General features: G+C 38.9%; 1 non-coding gene across 1 annotated transcript; it reads right to left on the reverse strand.

Annotated features, from left to right (window-relative positions):
• Positions 1-14,952: 14,952 nt before the first annotated feature.
• On the reverse strand, positions 14,953-15,056 carry LOC121988198. Its single transcript, XR_006113935.1, has one exon. It is a non-coding gene; the product is annotated as a small nucleolar RNA R71 (small nucleolar RNA).
• Between the last annotated feature and the right edge of the window lie 10,214 nt (positions 15,057-25,270).

A 25,270-nucleotide genomic window follows, 5' to 3' on the forward strand; every position in this document is an offset into this window, starting at 1 on the left:
TTTTATGCTTATAGAGTTGATGTAAGTGATTTTGGCACGAACCAGTGCTGAAATCATACTTTTGATACGAAATCAGAAACCCCGATCGATCAGCCGATCGATTGGGGGTCTTCAATCGATCCGTTGATCGATTGGTGAACTTGTTCCACGAATAGTAAGCTCCTGGATCGATCAGCCGATCGATCCAGTCGCTTTCTGTCGCGAACAGGAAGCTGCCGGATCGATCAACCGATCGATCGAGGAATCGGGGAATTTGCTCCCGCGAACAGAGAGCTTTGGAATCGATCACTGGATCGATTGGCCATCCTGGATCGATCAGCCGATCGATCCAGACGCTAGTTCCCGCGTACAGTAGGGTCCTGAATCGATCACTGGATCGATTGTCCAACCTGGATCGATCAGCCGATCGATCCAAATTAGTCTCCATGCACAGTAGCACGCTGGATCGATCCGTGAATCGATCAGAGGCTTAGTACTAGCTGAAAACATTTTGGTTTAGCCCCAGGTGATAGCAAGGACCTAGAACACCCCTTCTAGCATTGCCACAGCAATTCAAGGGGTAGTTTAAACATTAAGTTCAGATAGTATAGCGATTAACAGAAGCATATTCATTAGTTCAGCAAAAATTTTCATCATATCATCTTTACGCACATGAATTAGTTAGCCTAATGTGACGATCCGGCCTTACAGCTTAGCCAGTAGAAGGCGGGTCGTTACAGAGTGGTATCAGAGCAGAAAGTTCCATACTTCCTACACACACATCAGCATTGAACCTGCAACTTCCAAGTAAGAATACCTCTCACTTTGTTATGTTTATTGCTTTCATGTTTGTAGATAACTAAAGTATGCTTATCTGTAACAGTAACAAACATGATAGTATTAGCTATGTGACATGAACATTTAGTTATGTTGTCCTTTGTTCCTTTAGAAATGGCAAGAGGACGCCCAGCTAGAAGGGCACCAGCTACTGAGCCCCAGCATGAGGTAGGCAGTTCAGTGCCTCCCCCAGACCTTATAGCAGTAGTGGCTAAGTTACAGAAGCAGCTAGCAGAACAGCAACAGGAGATAGCCACCTTAAAGGCTAATCAGCAGAACACTCCCACTGTCACCCCGGAACCAAACATAGTAACCCCAGTAGTTATAGAGGTTCCACCAGTCCAGCCTACAGCACCAGTAGCCCCAACAGCAGAGGCAAAGAGAGAAGCTTATCTGATCCAGTGGCAGAGAGTCAAGCCCGAGAACTTCTCAGGCACCAGTGAACCATGGGATGCTTACGATGGAGCTTCTGAACTGGCCAGAGCATGAAAAAGTGAAGTGCGCCTCCTTCTGCTTGACAGGAGATGCACGTATGTGGTGGGAGAGAATTAGAGCGAAGCGCCCAGTGAACCAGATGACATGGGCTAACTTCGAGAAAGAATTCTTCGAGGAGTTCTTTCACATGCGGGTCACAAACTGTCACTACAACAAGTTCACTGAGTTTCGTCAGGGCAACCTATCAGTTGAGGAAGCCGTGAAGAAATTCAACAGATTGGCTCGTCTATGCCCTGAGCTAGTCAGCATAGAAAAAGAACGAGTCCGGTTGATGCTCAAGATGCTGAGGCCGGAAATAGCAATGAACGTGGCTGGCGGCGTTCATAGGCCGCAAACCACCGAAGAACTAGTCAACAGTGCTCTGACCACCGAGCACTACCAGAACAATATCAAGCAGCAGAAGCAAGTCATCTTAGAGTCCAAAGGGCAAGGAGGCTCAGGTACTCAGAAACAACAGGGTCACAGCTCTAACTGAAGGGGAACTCCAGCAACAAGCGCAAACCAGGGAGTTACCCAAAGGGAGGACCAGCCAGCAAACAGCCTAGTTATCCCAAATGTGCTACTTGTGGGAAATTTCACCCAGGAGTTTGTCGCAAGGGCACACGAGGATGCTTTGAATGTGGACAGGAAGGGCATATGGCTAAGCAATGCCCGAACAAGACAAGTCTTCCTCAACCACAGCCGATACAGTATGGAGGATAGCCAGCACAGCTACATCAGATGCAGGCAGTGTTAGATGGTCCACACATCAGCCAGGGCAGACTAGAAGCCCCTCCAGCTACGACAAATGCGAGTATCTACTCCTTAACCAGAGAGGACGTACTGAATGCCTCGACAGTTGTTACAGGTCAGATTAGTATTTTACAGCAAAATACGACTGTCTTATTCGATACTGGGGCAACCTATTCTTATATTTCCAGGACGTTTTCCGAAAAGTTAGCGATACCCCCAGAGGTACTCAGTAGTCAGTTTCTGACGACACTACCTTCAGGAGAAATTATGGCGTCCACGCACTGGCTCCGGGCAGTGCCAGTCATTATAGCAGACATATAACTCTTTTGTGATATGATAGTGCTAGATATGACTGATTATGATGTCATCCTTAGAATGAACTTCCTGATCAGATACGGTGCCTCTATAGAGTGCCGTAAACAGAAAGTCGTATTCCAACCTGAAGCAGAAGGACAATTCGAGTACATCGGAGGACCAAAGAGAAAAGTGAAGAAATTTCTCTCAGCTCTAAAGGCACAAAAATTGTTAGATTCAAGATGTACGGGATTTTTAGCGCATGTTGTCAATGCCAGTCAGGACAAGGACCAACAGCTAGCAGAGGTCCGAGTCGTATGTGACTACCCAGCAGTTTTCCCTGAAGAGTTACCAGGCCTAGCACCAGACAGGGAGATCGAATTTGAGATAGAACTCATTCCCGGTACAAATCCTATCTCCAAAGCACCTTATCGCATGGCTCTAGCAGAACTGAAGGAACTTCAGGAGCAATTACAGGAGCTGCTTGACAAAGGTTTCATACGCCCTAGTCACACACCATGGGGAGCGCCTGTATTGTTCGTGAAGAAGAAGGACGGGAGCATGCGCCTGTGCATAGACTACCGGGCACTGAACCAAGTCACCATCAAGAACAGGTATCCTCTTCCCAGAATAGATGATCTGTTCGATCAGCTAAAGGGAGCAGCAGTGTTCTCTAAGATAGACCTCAAATCAGGTTATCATCAGGTGAAAATTAAAGAAGGGGATATACCCAAGACAGCATTCAGGACTAGATACGGACACTACGAGTTCGTAGTCATGCCCTTTGGCGTGACAAATGCTCCAGCTACTTTCATGGACCTCATGAATAGAGTATTCAGGGACTACCTAGATAGATTTGTTATCATGTATATCTATGACATTCTTATCTATTCAGGAGCTCAGGAAGAACACGCAGAGCACCTGAGAATAGTATTGCAGACCCTTCAGCAGAACCAGCTGTACACTAAGTTCACGAAATGTGAATTTTGGTTAGATCAGGTGTCCTTCCTGGGTCACATCGTCTCAAAGGATGGTATCATGGTAGACCCCAGTAAAATAGAAGCTGTGAGTAACTGGAAAAGACCTAAGAATGCCAGTGAAATCAGAAGCTTTTTGGAACTAGCAGGCTATTACAGAAAATTTGTAGAGGTCTTCTCCAGAATAGTCTCCCCACTAACAGCTCTTACCAGAAAGAACAGAACATTTCAGTGGACAGAGGACTGTGAGAACAGCTTCAGCGAGTTAAAAAGGAGGTTGACCAGTGCACCTATTTTGACTCTACCAGAAAACACAGACAGCTTTGATATTTATAGTGATGCCTCTAAATTGGGACTAGGAGCAGTACTGATGCAAAATGGCAAGGTGATCGCCTATGCCTCCAGACAACTCAAGGAATATGAGAAGAATTACCCTACTCATGACCTTGAGCTTGTAGTAGTAGTGCTCGCTCTCAAAATTTGGAGACATTACTTGTATGGAGCTCAGTGCAGAGTGTATACAGATCATCAGAGTCTGAAGTACTTCTTCACTCAGAAGGATTTGAATATGCGACAGCGTAGATGGCTTGAGCTGGTCAAAGATTATGACATAGATATCCTCTACCATCTAGGAAAAGCCAATAAGGAGGCAGACGCACTTAGTAGAAAGTTCAGTGCTACCTTACTATCCCTAGCAGCCATATCACCGCCCCTACAGAAAGAGATCACCGAGTTTGGTCTCGAACTTATAGTAGGACAGCTCTCTACTATGACATTAGCATCTAACCTGCTTGGTGACATCCAGACAGCTCAGGAACAGGATCCTGAAATTCAGAAAATTAAGCAAGGGTTAGCAGAATCAGAAAGTAGAGAATTTGGAGTGTCAGGTAGTGGGGTATTGTATCTCGGTGACAGACTCTGTGTTCCAGATCAGGAGGAACTAAAGAGGAAGATTTTGGACGAGGCTCACAGGACTTCTTATGCGATGCATCCAGGTTCCACTAAGATGTACCAAGATCTAAAGAAACATTTTTGGTGGTCCGGGATGAAAAGAGACATCGCTAGATATGTTAGCACCTGTCTGACCTGTCAGAGGGTCAAGGCAGAACACCAGAGACCAGGAGGAGTTCTGCAGCCTATCCAGATCCCAGAATGGAAGTGGGAAGACATTTCTATGGATTTTATAGTGGGACTACCCATAACCATGAATGGTTTTGATACCATCTGGGTAATAGTTGACAGGTTAACTAAATAAGCTCACTTCTTAGCTATCAGGATATCCTACTCCATGGAGCAGCTAGCTCAGTTATATCTCAAGGAGATCGTCAGACTGCATGGAGTCCCATGAACCATCATTTCAGACAGAGACGGTAGATTCACATCACACTTTTGGGAGTGTGTACAGTCAGCATTGGGCACTAAGTTGAAATTCAGCACAACTTTTCATCCCTAGACAGATGGTCAGACGGAGCGAGTAAATCAGGTACTCAAAGATATGCTCCGTGCATGTGCCCTAGACTTCAAGGGAAGTTGGTGCAAATATCTGAGTTTAGCAGAATTTGCATACAACAATAGCTATCAGGCCACTATCGGTATGGCACCTTACGAGGCTCTCTATGGGCGGAGGTGTAGATCTCCAATCTGCTGATATGAAAGTGGTGAACAAAAAGAACTAGAACTTCAGACAGATCTTGTGGCAGATACCACAGCAGCTATACAGCAGATCCGCCAGAGGATAGAGACAGCTCAGAGCCGCCAGAAAAGCTATGCTGATACACGGCGCAGACCATTAGAGTTTTCAGTTGGGGATTCAGTATTCCTCAGAGTGGCTCCCATGAAGGGAGTAATGCGTTTTGGGAAGAAGAGCAAACTAAGTCCAAGATATGTGGGACCATACCTTATCACTAAAAGAATTGGCAAGGTAGCGTATGAGCTAGAGCTACCACAGGAGATGTCATCCATCCATAATGTATTTCACGTCTCTATGCTGAAGAAGCATATCCCAGATGCCACCCAGGTGATTGAGCCCCAGTCGGTACCAGTCCGCGAAGACCTCAGCTATGATAGTCGGCCTATTCAGATAATAGACCGAGCAGTTAAGAAATTGCGGAACAAGGAGGTACCATTAGTAAAAGTCATTTGGCAAGATCACATCACAGAAGAGGCAACATGGGAAACAGAAGCTAGTATGAGACAGAAGTACCCAGAGTTATTCTAAGTTCGAGGACGAACTTTTTATAAGGTATGGGGGATTGTAACATCCGAAAATTCTCAAATCAATTTTAGAAATATTCTATGATTTTTCTGGAATTTTAGGATATTTTTATGGAATTTTTAGAGTAGCAGAAGTAGTAAAAAGAAATAGAAACGTAAAATAGCTTAAGCGGGAATCGAACCCGGGACCTATCGGGTCCGATAACCTTTAGATAGCTTTAGTAACCAAGTGAACCCAGCAGGGCCGTGCTGAAAGGAAAGAGAAACAATTATATTTATATTTGAGTTGGGCCGAATTACCCACTTAATATAAATAGGGAATTTAAGTGAGGAATTGTTATTTTCTTAAACCAGAAAAACTTTTCCCTCAAACCCTCACACACCGCCGACCCCTCTCCCTCACCCTCTCAGCGCCCAAGAGAAAGGAACCTAGGGTTCCATTCCAAGGGCCATAGGAGCACCTTCCGGCGACGACTTCAGCACGAGAACGCTCCCCTCCGCGAGAGGAACGCATAGACGCGAGAAGATCGTCGAAAGGATCATCTTCTCCGGAAATCTAGCGATTAGAATTGTAAGAAAATTAGAACAGAAGGTAAGAAACCCCTCACCTGCAGTATAACTAGTTCTCGTGTGATTGCATGTTTTAGTTTAGTAGTATATGGATTTGTGGCACATAGGGTGTGCAACAGCGCACGCCAAGTGCCCGATAGTATGTTCAGCACCATTAAAATGTGACTTAGGCATTTTAATAGTTAGCTAAATGCGATAGAAGCATTTATTTAGTGTATGCAGTTTTACAACAGCTTAAATGGGACTACGGTCCAATGGGTGGGCTCACACAGTCGCCTCTAGGTTCAGATAACCTAGCTCTAGGTTCAGATAACCTAGAAATAGCAAGATAAGAAAATTTAGTTATAACCAGTATTTTATTTTAGTAGTGGCACTGTACTAGATCAGATATCCATTGGGTTGGACTCCCACAGTCGTCCCTAGGTTTAGATAACCTAGTAAACCCTACTAAATTCGGGACTTGCAAACCCGGGTCTAGTTAGGGATGCGCGCATAGCAAGTACAGTTGTCGGGCCCAAACAGCAGCATGATTATTATTTTAATTTATCTATGATAAATGGTTTTCAAAAGCTTCACAAATATATATATATTATGTGGATATAGTACTGCTTAGCATCAGTTCACATTAGCTTAGTTCAGTTTGATTTCAGTTTAGTTCTTATGGATGCGCATGTTGGTTTTATGTTTAGGTATGATTGCCATGTCTTATATGTGATTATGCCATGATTTTAGAACCTATGATTAGTAATGTTCAACATATATTTCAAATAGCATGTTTTGAAAGCATAAATTGCATCGTATGCATGTTTTTGTGAGGTAGATGGTTCCTTACTAAGCGAAAGCTTATAGATACTTCTTTTCCTTATACTGCAGATAAAGGTAAAGGAAAGATGGACTAGCGGAGGCTGGAGGTTAATGCGATGAAGATGTGTGTGGAAGGAACCTGGAATAACGATGCTTGGAAACTAGCCCACTTAGAACTCAGCATTTTCTTTATGTCATTACTTCCTTACACTTTAGTTGTTTAGGTGTTTTGAATTATGATAGTTATGCATAGATTGTTAGTTGTCATGATATTAGATAGCACTCCATGAGTATTGTTATGCCTAGTATCCTATTTTATGCTTATAGAGTTGATGTAAGTGATTTTGGCACGAACCAGTGCTTAAATCAGACTTCTTATACGAAATCAGAAACCCCGATCGATCAGCCGATCGATTGGGGGTCTTCAATCGATCCGTTGATCGATTGGTGAACTTGTTCCGCGAACAGTAAGCTCCTGGATCGATCAGCCGATCAATCCAGTCGCTTTCTGTCGCGAACATGAAGCTGCCGGATCGATCAACCGATCGATCGAGGAATTGGAGAATTTGCTCCCGCGAACAGAGAGCTTTGGAATCGATCACTGGATCGATTGGCCATCCTGGATCGATCAGCCGATCGATCCAGATGCTAGTTCCCGCGTACAGTAGGGTCCTGAATCGATCACTGGATCGATTGTCCAACCTGGATCGATCAGCCGATCGATCCAAATTAGTCTCCGTGCACAGTAGCACACTGGATCGATCCGTGAATCGATCAGAGGCCTAGTACTAGCTGAAAACATTTTGGTTTAGCCCCAGGTGATAGCAAGGACCTAGAACACCCCTTCTAGCATAGCCACAGCAATTCAAGGGGTAGTTTAAACATTAAGTTCAGATAGTATAGCGATTAACAGAAGCATATTCATTAGTTCAGCAAAATTTTTCATCAGATCAGCTTTCCGCACATGAATTAGTTAGCCTAATGTGACGATCCGGCCTTACAGCTTAGCCAGTAGAAGGTGGGTCGTTACAGGCGGGGTGGTCATTCCTGCATACGCTGTTGCTATTCTACATGTTTATATCATTGTTGTTCGCTTATGCTATTAGTTGATTCCTTATGCATTTCTGTTATCACATACCTGTTATATATGCTTGGACACTGCTTACTTTGACAGTATACCTTACATGTGATCTAGGTAGTTATGAGCTGTATTGTAGTAGTTTTGTGATACTTCTAACTTTATACTACTAGCCTAGGATATGGGATCAGGTATGGATTTACATGCTTTATGTACATAGTAGTATCTGCTATTTATCCTTCTGAGACTGTATCCTGTTGTATTCCTGGCTCTTTATTTTACTCATGCATAATCTATTCTTTACCCGCTGAGTCTTTATACTCACCACCCTATAAACTGGTAATTTCACCAGGTAGCCGGTAGTTGATGCCAGTACACTTGGAGGAGGATCCTGACTGTCGGTCCCATGTCGCTTCCAAGGATGAATTTCTAATTTTGGTTTATCGTTTTGTTATGATTTGAACTTGTGAACTTGGTATTGTAATAATCCATTGTGGACTTTGTGTTAAACTTTATTTGGTTTTGTTTTGTCAAGGAGTCAAGTCGGGCCGGCCCGCGGTGAGTAGTTTTGCAAATTTATTTTCGTTATTTTATTTTCCGCTGTATTTGATTTACCAGTCAAGCGGGTTGCTTATTATCTGCGTGGATGTGTTTAGTTCTAGCCGAGTTGGCTGTATTTTGCATATGTATATCTGTTAGCTATGTATACTGGTTCATTTATCACCGCTACAGGCGAGGTGCTATCCGATTTTTGTCGGACAACCTTACTCTCGGGGCGTGATAGTCGAAGCTATCTCAGTCAAACATGAGCTAGTTAGACCAAAATCTAGTATTAAGTTTTATGGGCAGAACTATTTTGAAAAGTATTAAGAAAATGATCCACCGTTGATACATAAGCAGATCATATGTCTCACCACTGACTTAAAACTTATCCTTAGAAAGCTTCCTTAATTAACCTAAAGCTAAGTTTGAATATAATATGAGTTGAACAACCTTTTCTTAAAAAAAATCCAAATTAATTTAAACATAATTTAAAATTAATTAAAACTTATTTAAAATTTAAATTAAAACTTAAATTAAACATAATTCAAAATTAATTAAAAACTTAATTAAAACTTAATTTAACAATTTAAAACTTAAATTAAACTTAATTCAAAATCAATTAAAACTTATTAAAATTTAAATTAAAACTTAAATTAAACTTAACTAAAAATTAACTAAAAACTTAATTTAATTTAAAACTTAAATTAAACTTAATACCAAATTAATTAAAAACTTAATTCAAAATTAATTAAAATTTTAATTATTTAAAACTTAATTAAAGATTAATTCAAAACTTAATTTAAAATTAATCTAAAACTTAATTAAAAATTTATTTAAAACTTAATTAAAAATTAATTTAAAACTTATTTATTTAAAACTTAATTAAAAGTTAATTTAAAAATTAAAAACTTAAAACTTAATTAAAAATTAATTTAAAACTTATTTATTTAAAACTTAATTTAAAATTAATTTCAAATTTAATTATTTAAAACTTAATTCAAAATTAATTTTAAACTTATTTATTTAAAACTTAATTAAAAATTATTTTAAAACTTAATTCAAAATTAATTTAAAACTTAATTAAAAATTATTTAAAACTTATTTATCTAAAACTTAATTAAATATTTTAAAATTAATTATTAATCAATTAAACTTGAAATCAATAATTAATTACTAAATAACCTTAAACAAAATTAAATTAATAATAATTATTATTAACCAAAAAATTATCCTATATAAATTTACCATTAAAATTAATTGATACTCAAATCAAATTAATTAATTCTTAAATTAATGAAACTAAAAATTAATTTAAAAAAATGAAAAACATTTTCGGTCAACTGAACATCGTGTTCCGTCGATCGAACGACCAAAACAACTGGGATGTACTTTAAAACTAATTCAACACCAACTGTTATTAAGACCAATTCAATTTATCAATCGACCAAACTGTGTTTTGGTTGCCTGAACACCTAATGCTACGCGTAATTGCATGAAACAGTCACCCATAATCAAATTATTGGTCGACCAAAAACCTAATGTCTATCCCTGATTGATCCACCTTGCATGAATTAAAGGGATCAGTCGACTGATAAAAGGCTATAAAGCCACAGCGAGGTAAAAGCTGGGGATATCAAATCCAAAGCTGTCTCTCTAGCTTCTGCTAACAGAACACGATGCACAAGCTTCACAATGCCTCAGTAACATCTAAACAATCCTTCTTTCTTTTACTCATTATAGTTTATTTATTCAATTCATTTAATAATAGTGAAAGAGTCGTACAACTATACAAAGGGAGGCTAGCTCCTTAAATCCCAGCCAAGACCCTAGGTTATCAACTAAGGATCTATGTCAATCCTTTCCAAATAAAAAACTCAAAGTGATAGGGACTTGTTCTCTTGACCTATCATTTTATCAAACATACTGTCCAGAGGTCATAGATATAAACCAACATTTTCAACTTGGTAGCATTATTTTCTATCGACATGCATATAACCCAATTTTGTGTTCTGAATTCTATCATAACTTATATGACATTGATTCCCATTACTTCAAAACCAAAGTAGCAACCCGAAACTGTTTGATCTAGATATGTTTCTTTGATTCTTGCGAATTCGACCTTTTATTAACTACATCTTTTTCAATGCTTCTCTTCCTGACATACTACCCAACCATTTAAGTCATATGACTCTTGATCTTATGTATACTAACTTCTTTGAGGAGCCGTGCCCCAAAAAGATATCATCCATACCACTAAGTCCACATGACAACGCACTTTATAAGATGATTGTGCCTTGCATTCATCCTTTATCATCTAGAGATTAGGGAGTTCTGCGTCTAGTGCATCTTTTTCCGATGTATGCATTGAGTCATTGACTTGACTTTGACTTAGGTTACTGGGTGTTTAGGTCTATTATCTATTATTCAGGGCACAACACCTTGAATAAAGTTCATATGATTCAGTGTCATGTTCTCACTGCATACATTGCTTCTCTAGGGGTAGGAGTTCATCGAGGTGAATTAATAGAGTTGTCCAATTTTGATCCAGGTGGGATTAGATAGTTGTCTTTGGCTAGGATTAGGACTAGCGCAGAGAGACTGGTGTCTTTGGCTAAAGATGAGCCGATTGCAATCGAGGAGCCTCACCAGCTACCTTTTGATTCAGGATTAGCCATGACACCTATGTTTGATACGGGTCAAGGGACTTCTTACAGACCTCCTCCACCGACCAGTGATTTTTTTTAATCATCTTTGAGATGACATTTTTGGGTGGCTTGGCTCCCTAGAGTCCAAGATGACTGATCAGCACAACTCTCTCCAAGGATAGATTGCTGATTTTTATCAAGAGATGATTGATCGAGCCGATGCTTTTGAGGAAGAGAAACGCAGGCTATTTGATTACTTTCATGCTACTGATGATGACTGATAAATCATTATTTGATACATTCTTTTGGATTGATATTGGGTGGATTATGTCTAAGTGCATACGTCAATGTCATATTTTTTATCATGTTTATAGGCGGAGGATCTTTTTTTAGCTTAAGTGTATTTTTTTCTTAATCTATGGTATTATGTCTCATAATTTGAATTTGGTCTTATAGAACATTTAAGTGGATACAAATTGGTACATGACCAAGGCACAAACAAGTTTGGTTTCACCAACATTATGAAGAAGTTCTACCAAATTGATGCAACTCATCTCAAGGAACAAATCCATGGAGCTCAACCCAAGTCAAATCCCTACATTAAATCCCTAAATTCTCCAATGAACCAGACCTAAACCAACTAAAATTCCCAGTTCAAACCATGATATAAGACCCAAAGCATTCACTAATGAACAGTGGCTTGTGCTACTATTCATCTACGCCCATCTTCCTTCCACATGATCGTAACCCACATCTTCCAGATCTACTTCTCAGCAAGTAGTATTGGTGTTGAAGATTCATCCTTTTTCTTCTAGACCCTAATCATCTGCATGTGTTGACGAGTGTTTCTCCGGAGCTCAATTCTTTTTCTATGTTTTCTCTACTTCTGCCATCATCAGAGGTGTTTCTCCGGTGGCAGTGGCTCGACCTTCCATTAGCAAGCATCGGCAGTGTTTTTTAGGTGCTACTATGCCCTTCCATCAAGACTCCATCATTCTGTAAGGAAATATGTTGCTAAACACACAAATGCGCAACGGAAAAACATATTTCCTCCAGAAGATCCATGTGAAGGGAAAGAGAAATTCCTTCATATACTAAGTTTTCTAACATAGCATGAAAGATTATACCTTTGTAGCATGCTCACGGACTCCCGACAGCTCGAATCACAACACGATCTCGCATTCGCGCATCTACGGTATCCACATGGACAAGCGTTCGTTTGTCTCACAAACTCACAAAAGGAGAAAGGTTGTACTAGCAACCTTGAAAGTGGATTTCTGATGTGCGTAGATTTTATATACTTTTATGCATGTTTTGACGCACATTTACATACTTTGAGCTTGCTTGATCTATGCATTTTTATACTTCCAGCTTTTCTTTTAGCATATTTACTCTTTTTGTTCAGAGATATGCTTTTTGTGCATTTTTTGTACACAGAAGTCGAATTTGGTGAAGATTCTACATTCTTGGACAAACTTATGAGCTAAACATTGGAGAAAGCACTTGGCCGTGTGCCACACACGGCCCTGCCTAGGTGGAGTGCTCTGGTCGTGTGGTCAACCAGGAGAAACAGACAAGGAACTTGGCCTGGCCGTGTGAACCTCACACGGCCGTGCCAAGTTTTGAAGTAAATCAGAGTTCAATCCTTATATGGCCGTGTGGATCTACATGGCCGTGTAAGGTTTCCAGAGACCAAGAAGGCCCTGGTCGTGTGCATCACACGGCCGTGCAGGGTTCCCAGCGCTCAAAAGTGTTTTGGCCCTGTGCACCACACGGCCGTGCCAGGTTTCCAGAAGCTAGGGCAGTCAAGGCCGTGTGGATCTACATGGCCGTGCTTAGAGGTCTTGATGGGAGTTGTCCACGGTCGTGTCACCACACGATCATGTATGGATGGCAGAGAGGGGAAAGGCTCTGGCCGTGTGAACCTCACACGGCCATGCCTCGGGGCCGTGTGGCGCCCGAAAGCCCCCTCTATTTAAAGTCTCTTTGAAGATTTGAAAGGGGATCTTCTCCCCTATGGGAGAAAGCAAGATTTGGTGGATGCCTCTCATTCTTGGGAGGATTTTTGGGCGATCTAAATGGAGATCTTGGTGAAATTGACTACGGGAGCGAGGATTGGATCCGAAGATGGAGCTATATTGTAGATAAGTTTTCTTTCTCTCCTCTTCTTGGATTGGGATTGAAGAAATGCTTGTAATCTTCTTATCTTTGGTTTTCTTTCTTCGTTTTATGAAGTAGATCTTTTTGTTCTAGGATGGAGGGAGTATTTGTGAGATAAATTGATGTAAACTCTTATGGATTTGCCATTTCTTTGTTTCTATGATGTTGCCTACTTTGTATCGATTGGATCTTGAATGATTAATTGTGATTAGGGATTAATTCTCATTCTTGATTGATTGTTTGGATATCTTAAAGACTTTGTAGAGATTAACTCTCACTCAATTTTTTGAGGGATCCACGTGACAGGTGCAAGCCCGTGTAAGGACGTTTGAGGGATAACCTTGAAGGGGAAATGAGAATATTCAAGAGGGTAGGATAGATTTTATGATTCAAACCTTGTACCTTTATGGGTTAAGAAGCTATGAACTTCTATGTTGATATCCGAGGGAAGCATAGCAATAGGTGCAATCCTGTGTAAGGACAACGTAGGTTCATATCTAATTGATCATATTTAGGTACATGTTTTAGTCCTAAGTCGGTTATCTATTGCAAGAGAGAACCGGCAACCTTCTACAAATATTAGACAATTGAGAAATAAGAATTGGTAAACCATATACATTCAAGAGATCTTACAAAGAAACTAAAACTCCTAGAACCTCCCTTTATCATAACTCAAACCCCAAACTCTTGTTTGTTAATCTTTCATTTTAGATTTGTTTTTCATCCTAGCATTTAAAACCAATTGATTAGTTGTTTAGCTAATTCTCTTTGAGATATTTCTAGTTCTTATTCCAGTCCCCGTGGATACGATAATCTTTTATATTACTTGCGACATTTCCGTACACTTGCGAAACGTGACAAGTTTTTGGCGCCGTTGCCGGGGACTGCGCTATAACATTGGAGATTATCAATTGAGTTAGACTAAACATAACATTTCTATTTCTTATCATTTGCATATTTGTAACTAATCTCTAGTTTTCTGTTTTCATTTTCCTGTTTACTTTCTAACTTCTTGGAAATTCTTTTGTAGCAATTTTAATTCTGCATTTTTTTTGTTTTCTAATATTCCAATCTTACCTTTCTCTGTTTTTAATTTCTTTGTTTGATTTAGTTTCTATTGCAATCTTGTTCTTGTGTATGCGAAGATCTAACTTTGCAGGAGAATTTTTTCCTCTTGACCCTGAAATTGATAGAACATTTCATAGAAGAAGAATTCTGCAAAGACAAATTGAAGAACAAGAGCATTTGAACATGACAAATAGACCACTAAAGGATTATGCAGCACCTTATGCCAGGGGTTTTTGATCTAGTATTTCAAGACCCTCAGTGGAGGCAAATAATTTTAAGATCAAACCTGCAATTATTTCCATGGTGCAACAAAATCAATTTGGTGGAGGGCCAAATGAAGACCCTAATCAACACTTAGAGGTCTTTTATGAAATATGTGGGACAATGAAAATGAATGGTGTTCCTTCAGAAGCAGTGCGGTTATTATTATTTGGGTTTTCTTTGAGAGATAGGGCCAAGCAATGGTTGAATTCTTTGGCTCCCGACAATATCACCACCTGGGAACAATGTGAGCAACAATTCCTTGATAAATTCTATCCCCTAAGTAAAATTGCTCATATGAGGAATTTGATTGCAAGTTTCAAACAAGCTGACTCAGAATCTCTTTGAAGCTTGGGATAGATACAATAGTATGTTCAGACAATGCCCTCACCACGGTTTGGAAAGATGGTTAGTGTTGCATACTTTCTATAATGGTATTAATTATCATACCAAAGTGTCCCTTGATTCAGGTGCTGGAGGGGCACTCATGAATAAATATTTGGATGAAGCTAAGGAAATCACAGAGAGTGTAGCACAAAATCATCATCAATGGGCAAATGAAAGAAGTGGTGGTCATCCTTCAATAAACCTAATAACAAAAGTATCAGGAAAGTTTGATGTTGATGTAGTGACTCTATTGGCTGCAAAACTTGATGCTCTTACAAAAAAATTTGAGAATATGGGGACTAGTTCAAATATGGTAAATGTCATTGCTATATCTTGTGAAGTATGTGGGAGTTCAGAACATTCAAATGACTCATGTCCATTGGGAGCTATCACTGCACAAATTAATCAATTGGAGCAATGCGATGCAATCATGGGTCTCAATCAAAGACAGAACAACCCATACTCAAATACTTACAACCCTAGATGGAAAAATCATCCAAATTTCTCTTATAGAAATAATCAGGATCAAGGACCATCTATGGGGGCAAGACCAAATTTTCAATCTGGGCAACAAAATTTTTAGCAACAATCTTTTCAAGGCTTTCCTACATCCAAAATTGAAAAGATGCTTGAAGAAATTATCTTCAATCAAAATGAAATGAAGCAGGATCTATTGAAGCTTACTCAGAGAATGGATAATTATGAAAATCATCAAAAGATTCAGGATAGCCAAATTACCCAACTAGCTTCCTCATCTTCTAGAGCACCAGGACAACTTCCTGGAAAACCTGATGTAAATCCTATGGAGCATTGCAACATAATTGAGCTTAGGAGTGGACGGACCTTAGGAAATCCCCAAGTGACTGCTCAAAAAGGGATGCAAAATGAAGAAGAGCTCTCTCCTCCTACACCTAGTCAAATTTTTAATAATGAGGAGAATACCATTGAGGTTGAAGAGACTCTTCCACTGAACCATCAGAGCAAAGCTATCCCTTTTCCCCAAAGACTCAATATGCTTAAAAAGGATGAAGAATTTGGCAAATTTTTGGAGAAGGTTAAAGAGATATGCGTTAAAGTTCCTCTTATTGATGCTATTCTTCAAATGCCAAAGTTTGCCAAATTCCTGAAGGACATCATGTCAAATAAAAGAAAGAGAGGAGATGTAGAGACCATTGCACTAACTGAGGAATGCAGCGCTCTTTTGGTGAAGAACACTTCCCCAAAATTGAAGGATCCAGGGAGCTTTTATATTCCATGCAATATAGGAACAGAATTCATTGAAAAAGATTTTTGTGATTTGGGGGCAAGTGTTAGCCTCATTCCCTATTCAATTTGTAATAAGTTAGGTCTCAAAAACATTAAACTTACTACTATGGCACTACAACTTGCTGATCATTCCTGCAGGTACCCTATGGGTATTATTGAAGATGTGCCAGTAGAAGTTGGTAGGAGTATTATTCCCACAGATTTTGTTATGTTGGACATGGAAGAGGACCCCAAAATTCCTATCATATTAGGAAGACCATTCCTTGCTACAGCTGGAGCAATTATTGATGTTAAAAATTATAAGTTGTCATTGGTTATTGGTAAGGAACGGTTGGAGTATGATTTATCTAATGTCTCTAACAATGTTTCTTCTCTTTTAAATGCTTGTAGCAGGGCAAGCATTTACAAACTTGAGGAATGGAATTTCCATCCTCATGGAAGCCCACCTAATGAAAAGAACAATTTGGTGGAGGATGTTGGGAGGAGACCTCCCAACAAAAATGAAAAATATGTATGCCCTCCAAGGGCAAGGAAAGGAGAAGAATAAGTTGGATTGGTCGAGCTAAAGACCCTAAACAAGTGCTTCTTGGGAGGCAACCCAAGGGTTCTTTTAGTTAGTTGTATTTTGTATTTTCATCTTTATTTTGTTTTCACTATGTTTTAGTTTTATTTTCAGGTTAAAATCTACTTCCATGAGCTGGTCGTGACTTCTTCATGGGCATGGAAGTATTGGAGAAGTGGATTAGGAGAATAAACATCAAATGAAATAAAACAGGGCATGGCCGTGTGCTGTACACGGCCAAGCAAATGAAGCAGTGAAGGAAAAGGATCTGGCCGTGTCTACCAGACACGGCCGTGTGGAGTCTGCAGAGAAGGAAAGGAGCATGGCCGTGTACCAGACACGGCCGTGCAAAGAATCTAGAGGAGAGTTCTTTTGCCGTGTTCCAGACACGGCCGTGTGGAGAAATTAGAGCAAAAGCTTGCATCGGCCGTGTTCCAGACACGGCCATGTGCCAAATCCAGAGAAGAGAACTCAGAAGGTCGTGTCCCAGACACGGCTGTGTGAAGAAAGCCGAGAAGAAGAAGGATGTGGTCTTGTCCCAGACACGGCCGTGTGAGTGAAGCCGAGGAGGAAAAGGGAGGGGTCGTGTAGATCTACACAACCCGTGTGGAGAAGCCCTTAAGAGGCCGTGTTTTCCTTACACGGCCAGATTTTGGCCGTGTCCCGCACACACCCACCTCTCTTAAAACATCTTCTTTTCTCTCAATCTCTTTAAAATCCCTCTTTTCTTCAACCTTTTCCTCAAACTCTCTTAGATCCAAATTCTTTTCCTCTCCAACACTCAAGATCTTTGTTCTCCTAACCTCAGATCTTGTTCTTCAGAAAATTTGTTTCTTTGAGATCTTACTTCTCTAACCTTAAATAGTCCCTTCCCTCATCTAAACTCAACTAGATGTCCAATATTTTGAAGAAACTTCGTAAAGGAGGTGGTGGATCTAGTGGAGATAAAGAGAAGGAACCATCTAGGGATAAAGGAAAACAACCGATGAAGGGCAAAGGAAAGAGGACTTCACGCAACGAAGGTAATGACAATGAATTCAATATAGTATTTAGAAATGATGATCATATAACTAGATTTGCAATTCTTGTCAATAGAAAAATTGTGTGTACTAGATACATGGACCCAACTGTTCTTGATATGCTTGGAATTAGGGAAGATGTAGATTTATTGATTGGGTTTTTAGAGTTGGGTGATATTATGTACACACATTTGCCTACATATCCTCATCTTGTTTTGGAGTTTTTAAGTTCATTAGATGTCCATTTTGTTAATGAGGATGATTATATTGGAAAATTTTCATTTAGATTGATGAATCAAGAATTTCAATGGACATTTAGTGATTTTAATTCTTATTTTGGATTGTCTACCGGTAGCCCTCGTAGGTTTGATTCAAGGTTTAATTGGAATCATTTTTGGAATGCATTAACTGGATTGGATCAACCTTATGAGCCTTCAAGAGCTAAGGCTTCTCATATGCAAAACCCCATTTTTAGGTACCTACATAGAATTATGAGCAAAACTATTTTTGGTAGGGGAGAGAGTGATGGGGTAGTTAAAAAGATAGAGCTTTATGCTTTATGGGCCATGCTTCATAAGGTCGATTTCGATTCTGGTTTTCATTTTGTACAAACCTTGTTAAGAGCCGCAAGGGCATCATCGGGATCAAAATTGTCTTTGGTGGTTTGATTACCCGAATAGCTTATAATTTCGATCTTGATTTAGATGGGTTAGAAATAATTCATGGCAATGACAAGATAGACATTGATGCATGCCTTGCCATGAAAATGATTGTTCGGGATGAGAATGGGTTTGCATTTCCTAGGAGGAATGATTTTCCTCTACTTCTTCCTTGTGCTGGACGAACGTCTATTCGTAACCCTGCTAATTGGGTAATCACCGATATCGATCCCGAATATGTTCCCTCTATATCCGGAGACACAGAGCCACACATTGAACCCTCAACATTTGGATACCCGCAGCCTTCCGGACATCCAGATCCTGCTAGGCATTCTTTTGCTTATGGTACGGGTTCCTCCAGATTTGATTTTTCTGATTTCCATACTTCTCTAGAATCGCTCCACGAGAAGCATGATGCCCAACGAAGAATGTTGGAAGGCCGCTTCTCTTTATCAGATAATCAGTTTAGAGAAGTACAAGAGAACTTTCAGTTCACAAGGAATTTTCAAGGTCAAGTGGCCGAATTTGTCCAGGATTATGATACTGATCAAGCTAGAATGAGAGACTTTATGCAGAGCATGAGTGTCACTAGACAACAAGTTGATTCTTTGTTTGAGTATCATGTAATCCTAAGTGAAACTCCTGGTTTCCCGAGTTTTCCCATTGGTCTGTCACGTCGTAGGCACCCTTTTCCTCGTCCCCCTCCACCTCGACCTCCACCATATTGATTTCATCAGGACGATGAAAAGTTTGAGTCTGGGGGGGTGTCAAACCTGATTTCTTTTTGTTTCAGTTTTTGATTGTTTTCTTGTTTTCTGCATGTGTAGTTTTTGTTTTGTTTTCTATTTTGATTGTCTTGCTTGAGTGTTTGTTTTGATAGTCATTTGATTATCTTTTGAAATTTTTTGGCAAACATCTTGAGAACATCAATCTTCACTTTTATGCTTTCTTGGATTCAAGATAAAATGTTAGCATGTTCATTATCTAGATTCATGATGTTGTAAATGATGCTAGTAGTAAGCTTTATGTACTTCTTTTCTCTATCTTGGGTAGCATGAAATAAGCTAAGAATCATATGGAGATGAGTTTTAGTCTTGGCTTGACCTTAAGAATCTTACTTTCACTACACTTTGACTTGATGCTTGAATGGTTGATATCATTGAAATAGTCATGATTCATCTTGTTTTCTTAGTACTTGGTTTCCATGGTGATTTTTCAAACTTCATTTTGGTTACTGGATGAGGCTCAACTCATGAAAGCTCATTTGGAAAAATCAAAATATCCCAACATTTGTGCTAAAAGTACACTTGTGAAATAAGATTTGCCCAATGCAAATACTTGAAAAAAAATTGAAAAAGAAAAGCAATAAAAAAGAAAATAAGGGATATAAAAAATAGTTGTTGTGAGTGGAATCTAGCAAGTCATCCCTTTGAGACCGAGTTAGGTTACTGGGGAAATGACTGCTTAGCTTCTCTTGAGATTGAGCACACCTTTGAGACCTTGGGTTGGTTGAGAAATATGAACCAAGTGAGTGGCAAGTAAGTGCCTATCACTGGTTACTTGTCTCTCACTGGAAACATTAGGAATTCAAATTTGATGACGACTTGACAAGGACATAGATTGAAACTTGAAGGGTTTCCGAGTTACTTTTACACTGTGCACAGGATACTTAAGCTTGAGCCATACTTTATTTGTTTCCATGATTATGCTTGTTATTGGAACTCTTTGATAGAGTTAGGAAAGTACATTAGGGTTTATGAATGCATTGTAGAACATATAAATTTAGATTGCAGCATTTTGCTTGAGGACAAGCAAAGATTTAAGTCTGGGGGTGTGATGTGCGTAGATTTTATATACTTTTATGCATGTTTTGACGCACATTTACATACTTTGAGGTTGCTTGATCTATGCATTTTTATACTTCCAACTTTTCTTTTAGCATATTTACTCTTTTTGTTCAAAGATCTGCTTTTTGTGCATTTTTTGTACATAGGAGTTGAATTTGGTTAAGATTCTACATTCTTGGACAAACTTATGAGCTAAGCATTGGAGAAAGCACTTGGCCGTGTGCCACACATGGCCCTGCCTGGGTGGAGTGCTCTGGCCGTGTGGTCAACCAGGAGAAACAGACAAGGAACTTGGCCTGGCCGTGTGAACCTCACACGGCCGTGCCAAGTTTTGAAGCAAATCAGAGTTCAATCCTTACATGGCCGTGTGGATCTACATGGCCGTGTAAGGTTTCCAGAGACCAAGAAGGCCCTGGCCGTGTGCATCACACGGTCGTGCAGGGTTCCCAGCGCTTAAAAGTGTTCTGGCCGTGCGCACCACACGGCCGTGCCAGGTTTCTAGAAGCTGGGGCAGTCCAGGCCGTGTGGATCTACACGACCGTGCTTGGAGGTCTTGATGGGAGTTGTCCACGACCGTGTACACCACACGGCCGTGTATGGATGGCAGAGAGGGGAAAGGCTCTGGCCGTGTGAACCTCACACGACCATGCCTCGGGGTCGTGTGGCGCCCAAAGCCCCCTCATTTAAAGCCTCTTTGAAGATTTGAAAGGAGATCTTCTCCCCTTTGGGAGAAAGCAAGATTTGATTGATGCCTCCCAATCTTGGGAGGATTTTTGGGCGATCTAAAGGGAGATCTTGGCAAATTCGACTCTGGGAGTGAGGATTGGATCCGAAGATGGAGCTATATTGTAGATAAGTTTTCTTTCTCTCCTCTTCTTGGATTGAGATTGAAGAAATGCTTGTAATCTTCTTATCTTTGGTTTTCTTTCTTCGTTTTATGGAGTAGATCTTTTTGTTCTAGGATGGAGGGAGTATTTGTGAGATAAATTGATGTAAACTCTTATGGATTTGCCATTTCTTTGTTTCTATGATGTTGCCTAGTTTGTATCGATTGGATCATGAATGATTAATTGTGATTAGGGCTTAATGCTCATTCTTGATTGATTGTTTGGATATCTTATAGACTTTATAGAGATTAACTCTCACTCGATTTTCCGAGGGATCCACGTGACAGGTGCAAGCCCGTGTAAGGACGTTTGAGTGATAACCTTGAAGGGGAAATGAGAATATTCAAGAGGGTAGGATATATTTTATGATTCAAATCTTGTACTTTTATGGGTTAAGAAGCTATGAACTTCTATGTTGATATCCGAGGGAAGCATAGTAATAGGTGCAATCCTGTGTAAGGACAACGTAGGTTCATATCTAATTGATCACATTTAGGTACATGTTTCAGTCCTAAGCCTGTTATCTATTGCAAGAGAGAACCGGCAACCTTCTATAAATATTAGACAATTGAGAAATAAGAATTGGTAAACCATATACATTCGAGAGATCTTACAAAGAAACCAAAACTCCTAGAACCTCCCTTTATCATAACTCAAACCTCAAACTCTTGTTTGTTAATCTTTCATTTTAGATTTATTTTTCATCCTAGCATTTGAAACCAATTGATTAGTTGTTTAGCTAATTTGCTTTGAGATATTTCTAGTGCTTATTCCAGTCCCTGTGGATACGATAATCTTTTATATTACTTGCGACATTTCCGTACACTTGCGGAATGTGACAATTTCGTCCAAGAGGAGAGGAGCAAGGAGAATGAAGAGAATCTATCTCAAAAATGAAGAGCAAAAAGTTTAAGTATTTTCATCCAATGAAAATACTTAATTAGCATTAATAGCCTTAATGAGCATTTACACTCCATTAAGGACCAAACTTGTAACTCCTCATTTCAAATGAGTGTAACTCTTCATTTTAAATTCAATTTCGAAAATTGAATGAAATGAATAATTGAATTTTTAAATTCAATAATTATCTTCATTAAATCTCACTTGAGTCTAATTCAAGTCTCCTCACTTGAGTCTAATTCAAGTCTCCTCACTTAAGTCTAACTCAAGTCTAATTCACTTGAGTCTAACTCAAGTCTAATTTAATCGAGCCTTACTCAATTAATCCTCATGCAATTCAAATTCAATGAATCACTATTTCATTAATTCAAATTGACTCCTTGAGTCTAATTTGAATTGGACTTAATCCAACAATTAGATCCAATTGAGTCCAACTCAATAAGTCCAATTCGGATTAGACTTAATCCAATGATTCATCATATGAACTCATCTCCAAATCTACTTATTCTTTGTGTGTGACCCAATAGGTTCTCGTAATGTTGGAAATGTACCTAAATCAATATTTAGATACATAAGCAATGAGTGGCATCTAGTAAGGCATTATTGCTACCCAAGTGACGAGAATGTCAAGATCCGATCTAACCTGTCCGTGACTATTATCTTGTATGACTTTGTCCCTCTATCCTTGATATCTAGGTTGATCAATGAGGCATAGAGTGTGTCATCCTCTTATCAACTTTTGTGTTTCTTGATCTCTAAGTAGACACACTCAATCAAATAAGCTCAATATCTCATATTGACTCATTTGCGCATGACCATGCTTTCTTGTGTCCTACTAATCAAGGGGCCCATAGATATCGCTTCCATCATATGGAAGGGATAGATCTCATCTACATCACTCACATCCCTTCGCATAATTCATTGCATACCCAGTGATCGACTTTATTATCCACCTTGTTATAGGTGACGTTTGTCAATACCAAAGTACACAACTCCTTATGTAGGGAACCGTAGCGACTTCAGATCTAAGGACTATTCATACCAATAGTCACATGAGAATGTTTATGACACTCATATAATGATCCATGAAACATTCTCATGGCGGGTCATTCAGTATATATTCTCTAATATATACTCATGTGTCAACCTGATATCTCATATCTATAACTTGTGAGATCAAGTTATCCGTTGACCTACATGCTAGTCTCAAGGCATTAATATTGTGCTTGTATATTAATCCTCAATTAGGAACAGTTAAGATTAGTGTTCTCTATAATATCTCACTATCAATTAAGTCAATTGATATACTATAGATAAGAACCTACTACCCAAGGACATTATTATACTTATTTAATTGGCACTAAACTGAAATAAATATAATAACCAACTTTTCCTTTTATTAATAATGATATATGAAACAAAATGAGCCCTTTACAATCATCTTATAATTGGTACTAGAGCTAAAACTAACACATTCATCATCTAACCATCAGATCCAGAGAGTCCAGATTGTAGATTTATAGAATTTTGAACTTGCCAGTTCCGATCTTCATCAACTTCACTTGAAGGGGTTTCCTTTGGTGTTTGTGAAGGTTAAGCTGAGTTTAGTGGGTGTGAGCTTCTTTTTCAACACTGAAGTGAGGATTTCATAGAAGCTCCTTGTGTGACGGCAAGGAGAGACTTGTTAGAAGAGTAGTTTTGTTCGGAGATGGTTTAGATTTAAATTCTACAATTTATGTGTTTTTGCATCTTTGTTTCTATAGATCTCATTCTCAAATTTCTTGTTTCTTTAATTCTGAACTCTGTAGTTTTGAATCTGTAGAGTTGTTTCTCAAGATCTGATTTCTGTAAACCAATTTTTTTTTCCTATTTCTGTACCTAGAGTTCTACAGTTCTATTCAACAACTTTCATTCCTGCAATTCAAGTTTCATTTTCAGTTTCAACAAGCTTCATTTCTGCAATTTTAATTCTAAATTTTTGTTCAACAATTTCGTTCAGCTATAATTCAATTCTGCACTTCACTCTTAGTTCTGAAACTCTTATAACTTCTGATTAGTTTAATTTCATAATCTTGCATTCATTCGTTTAGTTTAATTCTAATTAAGTAGATAGCTTGTTCTTCAGTGCAAGTTAGTTTAGCTTCTTGAGGATGATGATTAAGTATAGTTTTGATTTGTTAAGTTTTTAGTTTCCCTTAGAGTTAATTTCTTTGTTTAGGTTAGATTTAGCTAATTGCGTTTTGTTTTTTGATTGTATTTTGTTTCTTAATCTAGAATCCAACAAAAACCCAATAACCCCCAATTCTAGGGAGAAAACCCCAAAAATAGTCTTTAATTTAAAATCAACACTATATTGTTAGGTTTCCTCGTGAGATTTGACTTGGGTCCTATGCTATATCATTTCTTTGGGTAGTTGAGGGTTTTCAAACACTTAATTAATTTGGAGTTCATTCGTGACACTTAGTTGTGGACTTATCAACGACCAGGATGAGTGACCTTTAGAACTTGATGCTTATTTTGATACATTTGTGTTGTGATGGCATAATTGGATACTTTAATTGCTTACTTGGTTTTTAATGTATTCCTTTCTATCTTTTATGCAATTATAAGTGTGTCTTATAGACTAGTTTTTCATATATACTTTTTGGAGACATATTACCTACTAGTTTTCAAAAAATATTTTCAAAATTTCCCTTTCAAAATTTGTTTTAAAATTATTTTAAAGTTTTTTTTTTATCTTTATTGAGTAGTCTAGGACTTACCTTGGAATTGCATGCTTCTATAGTTTTAGCAGCCAGCATCTCATAAATATTGTAGGATACTTTGCTTGTGTATTTTCAGACATAGAACATTGTGAGATGCTTATGACTTAGCCTAAGATTTCAGATGCTTATGTCAGTGCATCGCTATAAATATGGGCTTTAAACAGATTATATTGATCAATTTGAGTAATCTGGCTAGTAACAAACTAGTTAGGACCAAAAGCTCAAATTGACCAACTTGAATCAACAACTGCTATATTAAGGTAGTCAGCTAAGTATGAAGGTTGGACATTTCATCATAAGAATATATTTTTTTTAATTTTT

The sequence above is a fragment of the Zingiber officinale genome, chromosome 5B (genome assembly GCF_018446385.1).
Source record: "Zingiber officinale cultivar Zhangliang chromosome 5B, Zo_v1.1, whole genome shotgun sequence".
Lineage (NCBI taxonomy): Eukaryota > Viridiplantae > Streptophyta > Magnoliopsida > Zingiberales > Zingiberaceae > Zingiber > Zingiber officinale.